Genomic DNA, 22056 nt, shown 5'->3' with positions numbered 1-22056 from the left:
AGTTTCTTATTTTCCTAATTTTCAAAATATTCCAAAACTGACAAAAAATATTTTTGCGGATTTTCGGAGTCCGTTTACTTACCGTATCACATACGTCCTTATTTTCACGATTCTGGAGTGTTCTGGAAGGACTCTTTTATGTGTTCTTCCAGTGTCAAAATTTGCATAACATTGCTTTCAACATTAATGGGTGTCGTTGTTTTGTCACGGCAGATGTCCTAGTGTGAGGACTTAGTCGTGAGGCCAACGCATCTATGCGGTAGCTTGAAGGGGTTGATCGGAATCGAGAGAGGCAACTTGCAAGACAAAGATTTAGATAGCTTCAGGCCCCGGGAAACATCATCCGGTAGCAACCCTACATGCTGTTTGTGGCTAGGTCTCATTATGATCACGAGGGAGTCGCCGTAAACCGGCTCTCCTAGTTATGTCTAGCCCTAAGATTGTTTCTTCTTGCTTGTCCCTCTTTTGGGAGCCCTGACCCTCCTTATATAAGTTGAAGGGGCGGGTTACATGTGGAGTCCTATTAGGATTAGGACTAGCCTACCTTCTAATACAAACCGGATACAAGTCCGGGTCTTAACTGCTTGTAAGGTAAATATTCTTCACGCCTTTCCTCTTAAACCAGCCCACCATAACATGATCTGGCCTTCCATAAACCGCCTTCTGGGCCACCGGGTCTTGTCGTTCCTCTAACCCACTCGTCGGGTCACCCATGAGTCGCCAGGCTCGGGCGGGTCACTTAGTGAGTCGTCCAGTCCGGCCGGGTTATACTTCCGGCCGGGTTACGCCGCGGGGCATATCCCCGACATTAGCCCCCAGTTTAATTTGTATTTATCCATGTTAAAATGATCTGCAACATAAACATAAGAACAAATTTGGTGGCTTGTGCTCCGGGTTAAATATTCTTAAAAACTGACGCTTGATCATCCTTAAATCCTTGTCATTTCTTCCTTCTAGAAAATTCGGGTCAGTAAACCAGCTTCATAATCAATTTGCTTGTAGAAGAATATTGTAAACAAATAATCCATTTGACTCGGCCTTCAATGCTCTGACTTGACAAAAATATTGGTCTTCAAATATTCAACTGATATTCAACCGGCTTGAAGATGTAGAACTTGTCGATCTATGATTTATAAAATCGCCGGGGTTATAAAAACTGATAATTCTGGGTCATGATTGTTTCCTATACCGGTTCATGATTGTTGCTAACGCCGGTTCATGATTGTTGATGACGCTGGGTTATGATTGTTTGTAGACACCGGGTCATAATGATTGGTGATGCCGGGTCAATCTGGTTTGCTCAAAACTGGAAATTGGAAGATATTTCTCCCTTATATCCATATTACATGTAGCCCCCAAGTCTTGAACAGAACAAAGTGATGATTTGAGACCTGTTTCCATATAATTACTGCTACTTTGAAGAAATCCATGTTGTTCATCTCAGTCACTAGCAAAAAATTGAATACTCCATATATGTAGCCCCCAAGTGCCGGGTTGTCATGCTTGCAACAACCTGGGACTTGAAATTGTCTTATGCTCATAAAAATTTCAAACAGTGTATCCCCCAAGGGCCGGGTCATTATGCAATAATGAGCAGGGACTTTGTAAATATAATCATGTAGATTTGAGCAATGATGTGTAGCCCCCAAGGGCCGGCTAAGTAAGATAATATTGAGATGGGACTTGATATATACTTCAATGAAAATAACATCATATGATGTAACCCCCATCATGGGGCTTGAATCCACGTCCACAAGGTTAAGAGCTTTGTGCTTTACCAACTGAGCAGTGGACCCTTCAATATATAAAAAATCTTTGTACCGTGAATTGTTGACAGGAGCAATTGGTAGCCCCCAAGGGCCAGCTCATTATGATGTGATGAGTCGGGTCTTCAATAAGGCCAATAAAAATGACTTTGCATTAGCCCCCAAGTGTCATGGTGCATGCTTTCAGCGACATGAGACTTTCATATTTGATGTAATCTCAACTTGAATAATGTAGCCCCCAAGTGCCGGGTCGTAAGCTTGCAGCAACTCGGGACTATTCCTTCAATTGTAGAATAAATCATATCCATGGATAATATGATAGCCATTGCGCTAAAGCGACTTTGAAAACCTTAATCATAATACTGGTTATTGATAACCATAATAAAAATCCAGCCATGTTGGCTATTTGAATAATATACCCAATGATTGGTAAGCACATGATTTCAATGGCGCAATCCAAATATATACTGGCGACTTATAGTCCAAAGCCAGGCCGGGTTAACAAACACCGGATAATTTCTCATCATATATTGGCGACTTATCGTCTTAAAGCCAGGCCAGGTTAATAAACGCCGGTGATTTATAACTATGCTTTATTCAACCTGTTTCTGCATACAACAAGTTTAAAGTGCCCTGGCAGTTTACCGCCGGACGGGTCATAATGTCCAACATATAACCCGGGTTTATAAACAAGGCTACATTTAAGAATAATCAAATATGAAATATATCATACCTATGACATTGAATCACATCATTGGTTTACCAACTTTTTGTAGTAAGGGTGATAACCGAAATCTTGAGTACTGATAACTCCTCTCATATTTTGCCGGTTTATAATAAAACCGTACCGGGTTGTAATAGACACCGGATTATCCATATATAATACCGGCGACTTATAGTCGAAACCAGACCGGGTTAATAAGCGCCGGATTATAACTGATCATGTACTGACAACTTGTAGTTGAAAGTCAAGCCGGGTCAATGAACGCCGATTTATCAAAAAACATCATAAATCTCATCAAAGGAGAAAAAACTTGGCAAATAAAAGCATATGAAAACTTGTAGACGAGGCTTTTGAAGGGCTACCAGGCCCAAATTTAAGGCTTTTCATGGGCTGCCAGGCCACTGAGTTAAACCATTTCACAAAACCTTTTAAGATAGACCGCACATTAACCAATCATCATTTTAACTTTGACAAGTTCAGGGTCTGTATAAGATTGACTTGTCAAATGTTCGCCGGGTCATACCAGGATTACCTAGGCGGAGTGACTTACTAGATGAAGGCAAGTTAACCCGGGGTTTTAGGTGAATACACCTGGCTTCCAAGCCTGGCTCGATAGCCTATTACAAGGGTCCTTTCAAACTCTTTGTTGCTTTGTACAAAGAGCCCCCAAGTAACTTTGTGAGCTGTGCCCAGTGGGTGCCTATGTTTGAGCAGTGCTTGGCAAAAAACTCTCTTTGGCCCCTTGGGTGTGAAGCCCCCAAGCTTTGTTGTGGCTTTATAAGCCGGTTTAATGGATAATTGGAACTCCGCTTTATAAGCAGAAGCCCCCATGTGATATATTTCTGAGCTGTGCTCGCCGGGTGCCTATGTTTGAGTTACGCTGTGCAACAAACTTTCTTTGGCCCCTATAATTTTTCTAAGAACTTGAACTTGCGAGAGATGAATTCTTCTTGAACGGGATGTTAAACTGGATATTGAGAGCTTCAAAGCTTCCCTTGAACCAGATTTTGAACCAAAATCTTCATTTTCAGCCGGAAATCGTCTGACGGTCTTTAAACTCGAACTTGCGAGAAGTTAATTCCTTTTTGAACCCGACATTCTTAAACCAGATTTGAGAGCTTTCAGAGCTTTGTGGGAGACAGATTTCCCTTGAACCGGATTGTAAACCGGATATTTGAGAGCTTCAGCGAGACTGACTTCCCCTGAGCCGGATTTTAAACCGGAATCCTTTCTGATGACCCGGAACTTCTTCATTGTGCCGGGATTTTGTAACTGTCATATACTTCTAAGCCAGAAATATTCTGACGGCCTTTAAATTTTCATCCATATGGTAGTAGCCTCCGGGACCGGGTTATCTTTCCCTCCAACGTCCTAGGGTTCTTGACTTCACTGAAAACCGGCAGCATTTGCTGAATCATATTACCGTAGCCCCCAAGTCTCAAGGTGACTCGAGGAATTGACTTGAGATTCTCCATATTTGACCATGATATAAACCGACATAACTTGTATATCATTGGTGTTGATAGCACGATGTGAATCCACAGAAGGTTGAGGTGACTGCGGCGGGTTATAAATGATCCCGTATGAGCCGTGTCAGCAACTCGGCCAATGGTTCCTTCCAACTGGTGATTTGAAGTTAACCAAACTGTAGTGGCGGCGACTTGTGCGCCTGCCCCTTGAACCACCCAGTGCAGACGAGGTTGATAGTATATGACAATTTGCCTCCATTTTGTTGAAAGAAAACCGGGCTACCCAAGCTGTGACTTGTTCATACTCAATAAACAGCTCATGCAGACATGTGCGGCCCGTTATGCTATGTAGACCAGGCTGCGAGAGACGGACAACAAAGACGACTGCATCATCAGAGGCAGCTCGGACAGATGAGTCGGCTGTGGCATTGTAAGCCAGTGCGGACGAGCGAGTTAGTCGCGGGTGCAGTAATCCGCGCGAATGGGCGAGTTAATGTAGACTGGGTCCGCAGAGGCAGTGACTTATGTACGTCCGCACACTCCATAGATACGGCATGACACCATCTTTACAATGAATCATTATCCTGCAAAAAATATATATTGCCGACCAGAGTAATTGTTTCTTTGACAAAAACAATATGCGCCAAAAATAAATTTTAGATGGATACACCTGACTCGTCCAGACAGTAAATGAGTCGGCTGCGGCATTGTAAGCCGATGCGGACAGGGAAAGTCGGCACCGGTGTTGTAAACCGGCGCGGACGAGCGAGTTGGCCGTATATTGATGTAGACTGAACTGCGGGTGTCGGCGGCTTACACACGTGTCCGTGAAGTTGCGCGACACAGACGAACGCCAATAAAAATGATGCTGGCCCATGCTCCATATCTGTGATATATCAACACTTTTGTAATAAATAATTTACTTGTATATAACAACACTATAGGGCAGAGTAGTTGTTTTCACAAAAAATTAACAAGTACTAATAAAAAGTAAACTGGATGGATATCACTTGATATGTTAGGTCGAAAATGATCCACGTGGAGTTGATGATCACCATGGTGAAAAATCAACCACAGACAAGTTGGCCGCGGCGTTTATAAGCCGGTGCGGACAGTAGAATCGGCCGCAAGTGCGGACGGATGTAAACCGAACAGTGTGGGCGGCGGTTTGTGCGCATCCATCAGGCGGTTCGTAAGAGTGAGCGCGGAACCAACGTGTTGAGGTAGACCGATCCGCGTAGGCGGCGGCTTGCGCGCGTCCATCAGGCGACGAGGCAATGGGTGGTGTAGAATAACGCTGGCACAAACCCCAATAAAATTATTTTTAACATCCAGCTCTTCTTGATAGAGCAGCATCTGATTTCTTCTTTCAGATTGGAGTTGACGCCTGGTGTTTTCCTTTCTTTTCCTTGAACCAGACTCCGACTAGCTTTCTTGTGCCGATGTACCGCTACTCGGATTGGAGTTGACGCCTGGGGTTTTCCTTTCTTTTCCTTGAACCAAACTCCGGCTATCTTTCTTTTGCCGATGTACTTCTACTCGGATTGGAGTTGACGCCTGGGGTTTTGTACCAACTTTTTGTTTTGATGGTATAAACTCTCAGCTGGTTTTCTCTGCCGCCATTGTTTTGACCTGACCAATCTGCCTCTTGGCCTCTTCATCCATGTGTGCTAGGCAGCTGCCTTTTCCTTCATAATTACACATGTGGTTCTTAGTACTACGTGAATCATAGTAGTGCTTGTTAGCTAAAACCACTTCTACTGATTTCTCCACGTAATAGGGTAGTATTAGTACAAGTTGGAGTTGACCTCATCTTCGGTTTCCATCCAATTTAGTACCAGTGGCAGTTTCTTTATTGGAACCTGTCCTCTTTGGTCTTAGCGCATTTAGTGTTCAACCAATACTAGGTGTCGCGGAAATCGGCCGTCTTTGTCTTCTCTGGGATTTGATGTCTAGTCGGATCACTGAGTGCGGTGCACAACATCCACCGAGAAAAAATTAATATCATCAGCCCAATCGTTTGGTGAGTACGTATGAGCTTCGGCAGATCATCGGACGATGGCGGCAAACGCAAATATCTGAACCCTAATTCTTCTTAAACTCAAATCTCATAGATCATAAATCTGAACTGATGAACTTGAAACTGATGCAGATCTTTTCAAACCAACTTTTCTTTATCTGAACAATCGCGAGCTTCTCAAAACCCTGGGAAAGATCCCTTCAAGAACTCAACACCATCGTGCGATAGCCCCACAGTGGGCGCCAACTGTCGTGGTTTTGTCACGGCAGATGTCCTAGTGTGAGGACTTAGCCGTGAGGCCAACACATCTATGCGGTAGCTTGAAGGGGTTGATCAGAATCGAGAGAGGCAACACGCAAGAGAAAGATTTAGACAGCTTCTGGCCCCGGGAAACATCATCCGGTAACAACCCTACATGTTGTTTGTGGCTAGATCTCATTATGATCACGAGGCAGTCGCCATAAACCGGCTCTCCTAGTTATGTCTAGCCCTAAGATTGTTTCTTCTTGCTTGTCCCTTCTTTGGGAGCCCTGCCCCTCCTTATATAAGTAGAAGGGGCGGGTTACATGTGGAGTCCTAGTAGGATTAGGACTATACTACCTTCTAATACAAACCGAATACAAGTCCGGGTCTTAACTCCTTGTAAGGTAAATATTCTTCACGCCTTTCCTCTTAAACCGGCCCACCATAACATGATCCGGCCTTCCATAAACCACCTTCTGGGCCACCTGGTCTTGTCGTTCCTCTGACCCACTCGCCGGGTCACCCATGAGCCGCCAGGCTCGGGCGGGTCACTTAGTGAGTCATCCAGTCCGGCCGGGTTATACTTCCGTCCGGGTTATGCTGCGGGGCATATCCCCAACAATGGGTGTACCTGAGATATAGTGTTTTATTCGTTGCCCATTGACAATCTTTGGGTAGACCTCCTCGATGACATTGGGTCCTTCCCATTTGGAGAGGAGTTTTCCTGCAAATAATCTGAAACGAGAGTTGTAAAAAAGAACATATTCTCCGACTTTGAACTCACGCTTTTGGAGTCTTTTGTCATGCCATCTTTTAACTTTTTCTTTGAATAACTAAGCATTTTCGTAAGCCTGGGTTCTCCATTCATCTAATGAGCTAATATCAAATAACCTCTTTTCTCCAGCAAGTTTGAAATCATAATTGTGTTCTTTTATTTCCCAAAATGCTTTATGTTCTAACTCAAGAGGTAAATGACAAGCTTTTCCATAAACCATTTTATATGGAGACATACCCATAGGATTTTTCTAAGCTGTTCTATAAGCCCAAAGTGCATCATCTAATTTCTTAGACCAATTCTTCCGGGACCTATTAACAGTCTTTTGTAAGATTAGTTTTATTTCTCTATTGCTAAGTTCAACTTGACCACTAGACTGAGGATGATAAGGTGACACAATTCTATGATTAACATCATATTTAGCAAGCATTTTACGGAAAGCACCATGAATAAAGTGTGAACCACCATCAGTCATTAAATATCCAGGGACTCCAAACCTTGGGAAAATAACTTCCTTAAGCATTTTAATAGAGGTGTTGTGATCAGCACTACTGGTTGGAATAGCTTCTACCCACTTAGTAACATAATAAACAACAACCAAAATATGTGTATACCCATTAGAGGAAGGAAAAGGTCCCATAAAGTCATATCCCCAAACATCAAATGGTTCAACAGCAAGTGAATAATTCATAGGCATTTCTTGATGCTTACCGATATTACCTATTCTTTGGCATTCATCACATGATGAGACAAACTTACGGGCATACTTGAAGAGAGTAGGCCAATAGAAACCAGATTGCAATACCTTATGAGCGGTTCTGTCTCCCGCATGATGTCCTCCATAAGCTTCGGAGTGACATTTCCGTAGGATTTGTTCCTGTTCATGCTCAGCTACACAACATCTTATAATACCATATACTCCTTCTTTATAAAGATGTGGGTCATCCCAAAAGTAATGTCTTAAATCATAGAAGAATTTTTTCTTTTGTTGGTATGTGAAGCTAGCTGGTATGTATTCAACAACAATATAATTAGCATAGTCGGCATACCAAGGTGTGCTATGAGAAACATTTATTGCAGCTAGTTGTTCATCAGGGAAGCTATCATTAATTGGTTGTGGGTCATCAAGAATATTTTCAAGTCTAGACAAGTTATCAGCTATGGGGTTCTCTGCTCCTTTCTTATCAATGATATGCAAATCAAATTCTTGTAGCAGAAGAACCCACCTAATGAGTCTAGGTTTAGCATCTTTCTTTTCCATGAGATATTTTATAGCAGCATGATCGGTGTGAACAATTACTTTAGAATCAACAATGTAAGATCGGAATTTATCACAAGCAAACACCACTGCTAAGAATTCTTTTTCAGTAGTAGCATAGTTTCATTGAGCACTGTCTAGAGTTTTACTAGCATAATGAACATTTAGTTTCTTATCAACTCTTTGTGCAAGAACAGCACCAACATCATCATCACTAGCATCACACATAACCTCAAAAGGCAAGTTCCAATCAGGTGGTTGAACAATAGGCGCAGTGATTAAGGCTTTCTTTAGTGTTTCAAAGGCTTCCATGTAATCATCATCAAACACAAAGGGAATATCCTTTTGCCAAATATTAGTAAGAGGCCTAGAAATTTTAGAAAAGCTTTGATAAACCTCCTATAGAAACCAACATGACCAAGGAAACTACGAATACCTTTGATATCTTTAGGACATGGCATTTTCTCAATTGCATCAACCTTGGCTTTGTCCACCTTAATGCCTCTTTCAGAAATTTTATGGCCCAAGACAATACCTTCATTAACCATAAAGTGGCACTTCTCCCAATCCAAGACAAGATTTGTTTGTTCACATCTCTGCAAAACTCGATTAAGATTGATTAAACAATCATCAAAAGACTTCCCATAAACAGAAAAGTCATCCATGAAAACCTCAACAATATTTTCACAAAAATCAGAGAATATAGCAGTCATACATCTTTGAAAGGTAGCAGGTGCATTACATAAATTGAAAGGCATACATCTATAAGCAAATGTTCCAAAAGGACAAGTAAAACTGGTCTTTTCTTGATCAGATTGTCAAATAGGTATTTGTGAAAAGCCAGAGTATCCATCAAGGAAGCAGAAATGTGTGTGCTTAGATAATATTTCTAACATTCGATCGATGAAAGGCAGAGGGTAATGATCTTTTCTAGTAGCTTTATTTAATTTTCTACAATCAACGCTACAAAAAAAAGACACATCCGTGACATTTTGGGCCGAACGATTTATTTTTGTCATGCTTATGACACTTCTATGACGATAATTGTGACAAAACCCGGTATCATCATAGATGTGGTGGGCTCATACTTCTATGACAAAAAATCATGACAGAAAATGGGCTTTTCGTCCTGGGCTGGCCGGAGACGCAGCTGCATGACATTCTTTGGGCCGTCCATGACGGGAAAAAACCGTCGTAGAAGCAAGGGCGAGGAAAATATCAGGGAGTTCCCGGTTACGGTGGGTGGTCGAGGGTCGAGCGATGCGCGTTTATCTCGTACACGTACGCGTGTGGGTGCGAGGCGTTGGGCTCTAACTGAACCCGAGCGAGGCATTCGCCTAACTGAACCCGAGCGATTGCAGTACAGGCTACGCGTTACTGAACCTGAGCGATCGATCAATGGCTGTTAACTGAAACCGGTCAAGCGATTCCTTCGCTACTGCTGCTAACTGAAGCCGATCGATGCTGCCTCCGGATGAACAGTGAGTGTTGTTGGGGGGTTTGGATGAACAGTTCCCGGTGGGGGGTTGGATGAACAGGACCCCGTGATGTTGCCGCTGGATGAACAGGACCCCGATCGATCGAGTCGGTTGGGCGTAGATGAACAGGACCCCGTGGAGGGTTGGATGAACAGGACCCCGTGGAGGGTTGGATGAACAGGACCCCGTGTAGGGAAGGTTGAACAGTAGCCGGTGGAGGAGGACTGGTTGAATAGTAGCCGGTGGAGGGCTGGATAAACAGTAGGCCATGGAGGGGTGGTTGAACAGGACCCCATGGAGAGGGTTGGTTGAACAGTAGCCGGTGGAGGAGCGGTGGAGGCTGGATGAACAGGAGCCCGTGGATGAACAGTCGCAGGTGGAGGCTGGAGGAGGTCGACGGTGGATGAACAGTAGCCCGTGGAGGATGGAGGAGGTCAACGGTGGAGATGAATAGTATCCCGTGGAGTCCCGTTTTGCGGTACGCCACACCCCTCCCGATGAACAGGACCCCTGTTTCGACCGTAGCGCTCCAACACAAGTCCGTTTCCTTCGTTTTGCGGTACGCCACACGCCTCCCGATCAATAGGACCCCGTTTCGACTGTAGCAGATCCAACAGAAGTCCGTTTCCTCTGTTTTGCGGTACGCCAGATCCCTCCCGATGAACAGGATCCCGTTTTGACCGTGGCCGGTCGAACACAAGGCCGTTTCCTCCGTTCTGTGGTATACCAGGCCTCGTTTCCATCGGCTATTCCATGCAAGCCGGTTGGCTCCCGATGAACATCACACATTCCGTTGCCTCCCGATGAACACGACGCATTCCATTGCCTCCCCATGAACACGACGACGACACAATTTCTCTATTCTGACCTAGCCATGTACACGAGCCCTGGCCGTACGTATGCGCGAGTAGGCATTCGAGACCTTGCCCATATGTATGTACGTGGCCGTATTTTCTTTCTTGCACCCTGGCCGCTGTACGTACGTGTACATGCTACGTGCCCGCCTCTACTATGACACGTGCATGCCTCTACATCAACCAGTATGTACGTACATGTTCGTGACCAGAATGACAACGCTGCATATGCTTCGACCAGGTGGGTCCCGACTGACAAGAACTTCCTTGCGTGCGAAGATGTAGCTGGTGGGTCCCAACAGTCAGGGGGCGAATCATCCCCCCCTCCCCGTAATATGGACGCACTTCCTTGCGTGCGAAGATGTAGCCGGTGGGTCCCAGCAGTCAGGGAGGAAACATTTTTTTCACGAAATATGGTGGCCCATCCGTTGGTTCCCCACTGTCAGGTGGAGGAATCATTATTTTCTGCGTAATAAGGAGGCACTTCCTTGCTGCAGCCGTGGACCCAGCTGTTAGCCTCTCCACATACAGTACTCTTTTGATGGAAGTCGTTCCTTGACCAAATTGACGATGCCGCACCGAGAGCACCAGGGCGGTGGACGACGGCGAGGCCTAGGAAGGGGACGACGCGGATACGTGGAAGATGCGGCAGTGGATGCCCACGCGGAGAGGAGTACGAGGGTTCACTAGTTCGGCTGCGGTGTGAGGCTGCCGTCGCCGTGCTACCTCTTGAGCATGCGTTGGTTTTTCCCTTGAAGTGGAAAGGGTGATGCAGCAAAGTAGCGTAAGTATTTCTCTCAGTTTTTGAAAACCAAGGTATCAATCCAGTAGGAGGCTCCTCAAAAGTCCCACGCACCTACACAAACAAACAAGAACCTCGCAACCAACGCGATAAAGGGGTTGTCAATCCCTTCACGGTAACTTGCAAAAGTGAGATCAGATAGAGATAATAAGATAAGATAAATATTTTTGGTATTTTTATGATATAGATTGGAAAGTAAAAGATGCAAATAAAAGTAGATGGAAAACTTATATGATAAAAGATAGCCCGGGGGACATATGTCTCACTAGTGGCTTCTCTCAAGATAGCATAAGTATTACGGTGGGTGAACAAATTACTGTCGAGCAATTGATAGAAAAGTGCATAGTTATGAGATTATCTAGGCATGATCATGTATATAGGCATCACATCTGCAACAAGTAGATCAAAACAATTCTGCATCCACTACTATTACTCCGCACATCGACCGACTCCTGCCTGCATGTAGAGTATTAAGTTCATGAAGAACTGAGTAACACATTAGAAAGATGACGTGATGTAGAGGGATAAACTCATGCAATATGATATAACCCCCATCTTTTTATCCTCGATGACAACAATACAATACGTGCCTTGCTGCCCCAGCTGTCACTGGGAAAGGACACCGCAAGATTGAACCCAAAGCTAAACACTTCTCCCATTGCAAGAAAGATCAATCTAGTAGGCCAAACCAAATTGATTATTCGAAGAGAGTTGCAAAGATAACAAATCATACATAAAAGAATTCATAGGAGATTCAAATATTTCTCATAGATAAACTTGATCATAAACCCACAATTCATCGGATCTCGACAAACACACCGCAAAAAGAGTTACATCAAATAGATCTCCAAGAAGATCGAGGAGAACTTGGTATTGAGATTCAAAGAGAGAGAAGAAGCCATCTAGATAATAACTATGGACCCGAAGGTCTGTGGTAAACTACCACAACTCATCGGAGAGGCCTTGGAGATGATGTAGAGGCCCTCCATGGCCGATTCCCCCTTCGGCGGAGCGTCGGCGAAGGGTCCAAGATGGGATCTCGCGGATACAGAAGGTTGCGGCGGTGGAATTAGGTTTTCGTTGTGCTCTCCAATGTTTTCAGGGTACAAGAGTATATATAGGAGAAGGAAGTACGTCGGTGGAGCAACAAGGGACCCGCCCGTTTATGGCGCGCCGGGCACCCTTGTGGCCGCTGAAGGAGTCTTGGATTAAGGGGTCCTCGGACAGCCGGACTATATACTTTGGCCGGACTGTTGGACTATGAAGATACAAGATTGAAGACTTCGTCCCGTGTCCGGATGGGACTCTCCTTTGGGTGGAAGGCAAGCTTGGATATTCAGATATGTAGATTTCCTTCTCTGTAACCAACTCTGTGTAACCCTAGCCCCCACCGGTGTCTATATAAACCAGAGGGTTTAGTCCGTAGGACAACAACAATCATAATCATAGGCTAGCTTCTAGGGTTTAGCCTCTACGATCTCATGGTAGATCAACTCTTGTAATACCCATATCATCAAGATCAATCAAGCATGAAGTAGGGTATTACCTCCATCGAGAGGGCCCGAACCTGGGTAAACATCATGTCCCCTGCCTCCTGTTACCATTAGCCTTAGACGCATAGTTCGGGACCCCCTACCCGAGATCCGTCGGTTTTAACACTGACATTGGTGCTTTCATTGAGAGTTCCACTGTGCCGTTGCTGTAAGGCTTCATGGCCCCTTCGAGCATCTTCAACGATGCGGTCCAGGGGGAGGTTTTCCTTCCCAGAAAGATCTTCGTATTCGGCGGCTTCGTACTGCGGGCCAACTCGCTTGGCCATCTGGAGCAGATTGATAGCTACGCCCCTGGCCATCAGGTCAGGTTTGGAAGCTTAAACTACACTGCCAACATCTGCGGAGACTTGATCTTCGACGGGTTCGAGCCCATGACAGGTGCACCGAACAGTCAAGACGGACATGAATTTGATCCACCGTCGGACATTATTCCGGAGATCGCACCCACGTTAGCGCTGAAGATCAATCCAGAGCAGATTGTGCCTTCCGAGGACGGGTGGATGGACCCCGCCATGGAGGCTGCACACTCATCGGCGTTGGAGCCGAATGCTGATCCCACCTCCTGTGAGAGTGGTGTCGTCGGACCCCCGGACTCTTCCCCGGTTGCAGGATCCGAACCGCGTGCGTCTGTGCCTATCAAATCAGATTGGGCACCCGTCATGGAGTTCACCGCCACGGATATTTTTCACCACTCACTATTGGGAGGTGTGCTGAACTCATTAAGGTCTCTGTCCTTGTCAGGAGACTCTTGGCCGAACTATGCCTGGCTTGAGTGGGAAGCGGACGATGAATAAATTCGTTCCCCACCCACCACCCACTTCATAGCCATTATCGATACTTAACCGACACGCTCGATTTTGACTCCGAAGACGTCGACGGTATTTACGACGACGCAGGAGAAGAACAGGAACCACCGCCCACTAGGCGCTGGACTGCCACCTCATCATACGATATATACATGGTGGACACGCCAAAAGAAGGCGATGGTGACGATACAATTAAGGATAATCCCCTTGACAAGCCACCAAAGCGGCACCGTAGACGCAGCTCTAAATCCCGCCACAGTAAAAACAGCGACAACAACGCAAAAAATAATAATACCCCGGTTGATTCCAAAGGAAACGACGACCCCATGGACGCAGCGATGGAGCAGGATGAGCCAGGGGACGGTGAAAACATTCCAGAGCCGACGTCAGACAACGCCGATCCCGAGGGTAAAATTCAACAACCTGTCTCCGAAGAGGAGAACAACCCGGATGATGATGCACTCATCATCCCAAAAAAACCCTTGGAACAAGAGAACCTCCACAGAAGGCTTATTGCGACTGCGAGGAGCCTAAAGAAGCAGAAGCAAAGGCTTAAGGCCGCACAGGATACACTCAACTGCAGGTGGAACAAAGTGCTCGACACTGAAGAAAAATATGATGACGATCGCCACGCAAAGAGCTATCCAAAGCGCAAGCTGCTGCCCGAATTTGACGACGAGGCCGTAGAGCCCACTCAGCCAAAAACGACCGATCAGCCAAACCGACCGCCCCATGGCCTCGACAAGACGACTGATGATGCTGCCCACAAGTCAGCACACGATCTACGTGAGCTCCTGGACAGAAAGTCCGGTATGGCCAGATCCATCTACGAATCTAGGAAGCGCGCTCCAGCACAGGATCAGAACTACCAAAACGATCACATTGATCGAATACCAGCTTGGAATCAGAACCGAACACAACAACCATTGACAGGATGCCACGACACAACCAAATACAGGGGTGCCGCACACCCCCTGTGCTTCACCGATGAGGTGCTGGATCACGAATTTCCGAAAGGATTTAAACCCGTGAATATAGAGGCATACGATGGAACTACAGACCCTGGGGTCTGGATCGAGGACTTTATCCTTCACATCCATATGGCTCGCGGAGACGATCTCCACGCCATCAAATATCTACCCCTCAAATTAAAGGGACCAGCTCGGCACTGGTTGTAAAGCCTTCCCGAAAACTCAATTGGAAGTTGGGAAGAGGTCGAGGATGCTTTCAGGGCCAATTTTCAAGGGACCCATGTCCGGCCACCGGACGCTGACGGCCTAAGTCACATAATTCAACAGCTCGGAGAGTCAGCCCGAAAGCTCATGAACATGTTTCTCACTAAGAAGAATCAAATAGTCGATTGCCCGGATGCCGAAGCCTTAGCGGCCTTCAAACATAGTATCTGGCACGAATGTCTTGCCAGACACCTCGGTTAAGAAAAGCCGAGGACAATGGCAGCCTTAACAAGCCTTATGTCCCACTTCTGCGCCGGCGAGGACAGCTGGCTGGCCCATAGCGGCACCAGCGACCCAAGCACATCCGAAGTCAGGAATGGCAATGGGAAGCCGCGGCGCAACAAAAACAAGCATCGAAACAATAATGACAGCCCAGAGAATACAACAGTCTATGACGGATTCAGGGGCTCTCGACCCGGTCAACGGAAGAAGCCATTTAAAGGCAGCAGAGATGGACCGTCCAGCCTAAACAAAATTCTAGAAAAATTATGTCAGATTCATGGCACCCCCGAAAAGCCTGCAAACCACACCCACAGAGAGTGTTGGGTCTTTAAGCAGGCCGGCAAACTGAATGCCGAACAAAAGGGGAGGGAGACACCAAGTGAAGATGAGGACGAGCCTCGTGAGATGAACACTAGAGGACAGACAAAATTCCCACCAGAAGTCAAAACAGTGAAGATGATTTACGTAACACACATTCCAAAGAGAACGCACAAACGCGCACTCAGAGACATATACGCTGTTGAGCCCGTCGCCCCCAAATTTAATCCCTGGTCGGCCTGCCCGATCACCTTTGATCGCAGGGACCATCCGACTAGTGTCCGGCACGGAGGATTGGCTGCCTTGGTGCTCGACCCAATAATTGACGGATACCATCTCACACGAGTCCTTATGGACGGCGGCAGTAGTCTAAACCTGATATACCAGGACGATCCGCAAAATGGGGATAGACCCTTCAAGGATCAGCCTAAGTAATACTACCTTCAAAGGAGTGATACCAGGCATTGAGGCCCACTGTACAGGCTCCCTAGTACTAGAGGTTGTATTTGGTTCTCCCGACAACTTCAGAAGCGAAGAATTAACCTTCAACATCGCACCATTCCGGAGTGGCTATCATGCACTACTCGGACGAAGGGCATTCTCTCATTTTAATGCAGTACCGCATTACGCCTACCTCAAACTTAAGATGCCGGGTCCGCGCGGCGTCATCACAGTTAGCGGGAACACAAAGCGTTCCTTATACATGGAAGAATATGTGGCGGCTCTAGCAGCCAAACACTGAGCGGTCCCTCCAACCAGGACTAATGGCCGGTCGTCAGGACCACGGACACGGTTAGACGAGTCCGGCTCTCCACCTAATGTAACAACAAAGTTGGGATTTCCCCACAAACGATGCTAGGGGCTGCTTGCAAAACAAGCCCATAGTTTGGCTCGACCCTATCAATAAAAATAGCATCTTGCATTTTCATGTTTCATTCAGATTAACAAACACCTCGCATGAAGTCTTTCACCTGGGTTTTTTGTTTTAGAGATGATCATCGTGCTACACCCTTCCAGGATATGGCACAACGGAGATAAAGGCTCAGACGTGCAGCAGGGCCCCGCACAGAGGTTTCTCTTTAGATTAACACCCTGCGTAAACCTTTTTAACATCTCTTGTTGCTCCTTCCCCTCCAGAAACTTTATACAACCGGGGGGGATACTGGCGTTTTCGGCATTTTTGTCACACCAGAACACTGCTCATACCTGGAAACTCAGGGCTCATTGTTAAGGGCATTATTCAGCCCAGTACACATTATAAAGTCCGAATACCTTAGGGAGTGTTCGGCGTTGCGAGTTTGGCCTTATATGCATCATCTCCGAATCATGTCTTTGGTCAAATATTGGGTTTGTCTGGGTCCCGTGTTTTGCTACCTTACGTTTTGTTCTATCGGCTAAGGCGACACCAGGAGAACTACTGCGATTGTGCCCCGGTTTACCTGGACGAGCACCTCAGTAGAGAAAGCCGAAAACTGACTGTTATGATACAACGCGAGACTGGTTAACCACTCGATGACCCTGCGGAATCTTCGCGATTCCTCCGCATTAATGAAGGACTGGTTTCCTGGTCACGTACATACGCACACCATATCCGGCTGAACGTGAAAGTACCAGGGGCTATATAGTAGCCCCACCGTCAAACTCCTACGGCTAAGTGAAAATGTTAAAGCTATATAGTCTGATTACCTGGTTCGCCGCGCTACCACCTCCTTAACGGACCAAGACGTTGGATCAAGTGTGACTACGTGCTTTCCCGAACACCCCCGCATTATATGCGTGGCGGCTGAAGCCGATGACTGCAAACTTTCAGGATACATATATATACATAAACGGCCGCACAGGAGGCATTATACTACTTTCAGGCAAAAGTATAAAAACAGCCTTTATAATCGAAATAGCATTTTCTTTACAATCGCGATACATGTGATTCGAACATGGCATTCTTTGAGCACTGAGCCCCTATTAAACGGGCGCCTTCTAAGACTTCTTCGAAATAGTGCTCGGCCGGGTCCTGTCCGTCTGCCGCACTCCGGGTTGCAACAGCGGTGGCTTCCATCCTAGCCCAGTATGTTTTAACATGGGCAAGAGTCATCTGTGCACCCTCCATGCATGCTGACCTCTTCACAGTGTCGATATGCGACACAGCACCAAGGAATTGTTGCACTAATCCAAAATAAATGTCCAGCCTTGGCCCTTGTGGCCAAAGATGATCCACGACAGACCTCATAGCAAGCCCGGACAACCTATGGAGTTCGGCCCATGAAGCCATCTTTTCATTCAATGGCAACGGATGCGTCGGGGCACTGAACTGCGACCAGAATAACCCCTCAGCCTTATGGTCCTTCCGGTCTTTGTAAAACTCAGATGCATCATCAGCACTCTTTGCCAGGTCCGCATATGCGTCTGCCGCACTCCACAACTGATCCAGAGGGGCATACTTCGGATCTCCGAATTTCATCCGCAACAGATAGGGCTTTCCAGCCACGATATCTTCGGCTTCACAAAGCTCCTCCCTCATCCCCCTCATTTCAGAGCGGATTTCCTTGGCTGCCTCTAGGGCCTTCTTCAGGTCAGCTGCTTTTGCTTGACTTTCCTTTTCAAGGAGCTCGCGGCGGTTGGCGGCATCTTCCAGCTCGGTAGCCATCTGAGCTATCTTTTCTTTGCTCCGGCGACGAGCAGCCTGTTTGGCTCTTAACTCCTCGACCGCCTTCAGAGCGGCCGCATCACTTATCCGGGCTTGCTCCTTGGCTTGGGCAAGCTCCGCCCGAAGGGTCTCCATGGCAGCAGCTCCATCTGCAGTAAACAACATATTATAGATACTAGCATCATGCTGCTCTTAAGGATTTGCTGATAAGCCGAATATACATACCCTGGGCCTCATCAAGCCGCTTGTTAACAAGTGTGATGTCGGCATCAGCCACGTTCAGCTGCCGCTCTAACTCGGCAAAATCAGTAGATCGGTCGGTCGCCGAACCCTCAGCCACCTGCACATAAAGCAGTGCGGTTATTAATATCGATTATGATCCTCTGTCCGCCACGTTGATGGCAACCAGAGTCTCAGGGGCTACTATCTATATAGAGCAGACTTAGCATGTGCGGCAGCACCAAAATTGCACTTTTTGCGTACCTCAAAGCGTCTCAGTAGACTCGTAAAAGCTTCATTCAAACCGCTTTTCGTGGATGAAATCCTTTCAACTACCATGCCCATTAGAGCATGATGCATCTCGGAGATGGCCGCTCTCTCTAGAAGGCCCATTAGCGTGTCCGGCTGTGCGCCGGACAATCCTGGACTCCTCATGAAGCTCTCCTTGGGAGCCGGATATTGCAGACTCTGGGCGGCCGAAGTGTCAACTTCTGGCCTTGGTGGATCCGGAGAAATCCTCTGTGACGACACTTCGGGGTCGTCCGCCCCATGTGGCGGGGAGGCAGAGGGAGGCGACTTGCTCTCCATCATCTCCGGAGGAAGATCCCCCGAGGACGAATTCTGTGGAGAAGGGCTACGAGCCGGACTGCAACAAATATGTTTCAGTCATAATTCTTAGAGACAAAACAGGATATGTTTATCAAAGTACTCTTTCACTTATGGTTCGGTGAATGACCGGTCCCCTTGTGAGGTCCTCTTCATTCGTTTAGAAGCCTCCATTTCCAAATCTTCGGAGGTGGCCCATTTCTTACCTTGAGGAGAAGGTATTTTAGATTCCCCTCCCTGATTATCCTCCCTCGCGGAGGCACCTGCTCCTCCAATTCGGATGTCTAAAAAATGAGGCCCATCTGTGGCTTCTCTATCCCTCCCCTCATCTTCACCTGGTGGCACCGGATACGGCGCGCAGTCAAGCATCCTGGTCAACAAAGGATTCGGCGAGTCTTCGGGACGAGGGGCCGGATACCTAATCCTCCCCGCCTTCTTCAGCCAGTCCTGGCAAAGAACATTTTTTAGGATGATGATATAATAAATATAAAGGATGGTGTGTTCGGCAGCAGAAGTATTTACCGGGGTATCCGGGCGGTTACAATTGAGACCCACATCCTCGGTGGTGTCCGGACACTTTATTCATGATCCGAAGAATAACTCGTACATCTCTTTGAGCGCCATGCCAAAGAATTGTTGAATGGTTCGCGGTCCTTCCGGGTTGAACTCCCACATACGGAGAGTACGACATTGGCAGGGCAGGACTCGACGAACCAACATCACTTGCATTATCTTGGCAAGACTGATATCCCTCTTTAGAAGGTCTCGGATGCGGCTCTATAATGTCGGCACGTCATTTGCAGGTCCCCAGTCCAGCCCTTTGTTGACCCATGACGCCAGTTGTGGTGGAGGGCCCGGGAGGAACGCTGGAGCAGGCACCCGCTTTGTACCTCGGGGAGCGGTGATGTGAAACCACTCCTGCTACCATAAATCAGAAGTCTCCATGAAAGAGCCCTTTGGCCATGGGGCGTCGGCGCCTTTGCTTATTATAGAGCCTCCGCACTCCGCGTGACACCCGTCAATCACCCTCGGCCTCACATTGAAGGTCTTGAGCCATAGGCCGAAGTGGGGGGGGGGGTGATGCGGAGGAAGGTTTCACACACAACGATAAATGACAAGATATGAAGAACGGGATTCGGAGCTAGATCATGAAAATCTAGTCTGTAATAGAACATGAGACCTCTCACGAAGGGATCAACGCTAAAACCTAGCCCTCGGAGAAAGTGGGAGGTGAAAACGATGCTCTCGTTAGGTTTGGGAGTGGGGACGACCTGCCCTTGAGCAGGTAGCCTATGCGGAATCTCGGCGGTGAGATACCTGGCCTCCCTAAGCTTCCTGATGTCCTCCTCTGTGACGGAGGAGGCCATCCATGGGCCTTGATTGGATCTGGACATGGTCGAAGGACCAAAGAGCTTTGGCTTGAGCCTTGGGTGTTGGAACTCGAGGTGCGTGAGGGGAAGGGTCGAGCGTGGAAAGAAAAGGACAGGCCTTGGCCCCCTTTATAAAGAGGATGAATATCAAACGTCCCCCGCGTGACCATTTGGGACTTGCCTAAAATCGAAGAGTCATATTAAACAAACACGGTTGGGTTACCCACGCAACCCCATGATAAGGGGGACATGATCTCTGCTTCGACTAGACGTGCCAGTAAAACCGCCTCGCAGCGTGTGTAGTGTCTAGTTATGAAAACGGTTCGAATAAAGGCCGAACCGTGGCGTCATGCTATAAAAAGCTGTCAGCAATTTAGATTTGTGGAATATTATACTCTCTACGGTGGTATGTGGAATTTGTTTTGTAGAGCCGGACACGACCCTTGTGTCCTAAATCTTCTAGGGAGTATTCAGAGAAGGAACCCGCCTTGCAATGCCGAAGACAATATGCGCGCCGGACTCATCATCATTGAAGCCTGGTTCAGGGGCTACTGAGGGAGTCCTGGATTAAGGGGTCCTCGGACAGCCGGACTATATACTTTGGTCGGACTGTTGGACTATGAAGATACAAGATTGAAGACGTTGTCCTGTGTCCGGATGGGACTCTCCTTTGCGTGGAAGGCAATCTTGGATATTTGGATATGTAGATTTCCTCCTTTGTAACCAACTCTATGTAACCCTAGCCCCCTCCGGTGTCTATATAAACCGGAGGGTTTAGTCCGTAGGACAACAACAATCATAATCATAGGCTAGCTTCCATGCTATCAACTCTTGTAATACTCTTATCATCAAGATCAATCAAGGAGGAAGTAGGGTATTACCTCCATCGAGAGGGCCCGAACCTGGGTAAACATTGTGTCCCCTGCCTCCTGTTACCATTAGCCTTAGATGCACATTTCAGGACCCCCTACCCGAGATCCGCCGGTTTTTACACCGACAACCGCCTCATTTACAGCTTGACGTCCACTCCAAGTCTCCTGGGTTGCGTTTGTTCCGAAAAGATCGCTCCCGAAGGTTTCATTCCGTTTGGAATCCGTTTGATATTCCTTTTCTTTGAAACACTGAAATAGGAAAAAAAAACAACAATTCGGGCTGGGCCTCCGGTTAGTAGGTTAGTCCCAAAAATGATATAAAAGTGTAAAGTAAAGCCCATAAACATCCAAAATGGGTAATATAATAGCATGGAACAATAAAAAATTATAGATATGTTGGAGACATATCAAGCATCCCAAAGCTTAATTCCCGCTCGTCCTCGAGTAGGTAAATGATAAAACAGAATGTTTGATGTGGAATGCTACCTAGCATAATCCTTAATGTAATTTTCTTTATTGTGGCATGAATGTTCAGATCCAAATGATTCAAAATAAAAGTACATATTGACATAAGAAATATTAATACTTCAAGCATACTAACAAGCAATCATGTCTTCTCAAAATAAACATGGCTAAAGAAAGTTCATCCCTACAAAATCATATAGTTTGGTCATGCTCCATTTTCGTCATACAAAAATGCTCTCATCTTGCACACCCCCGATGACAAGCCAAGCAATTGTTTCATACTTAAGTAATCTCAAACTTTTTCAACTTTCACGCAATACATAAGCGTGAGCCATGGATATAACACTATGGGTGGAA

This window comes from Triticum aestivum, chromosome 7B (genome assembly GCF_018294505.1).
Source record: "Triticum aestivum cultivar Chinese Spring chromosome 7B, IWGSC CS RefSeq v2.1, whole genome shotgun sequence".
NCBI classification, from domain to species: Eukaryota; Viridiplantae; Streptophyta; class Magnoliopsida; order Poales; family Poaceae; genus Triticum; species Triticum aestivum.
The sequence above is the reverse complement of the archived record's forward strand: the minus strand, read 5'-3'. Positions refer to the sequence as shown.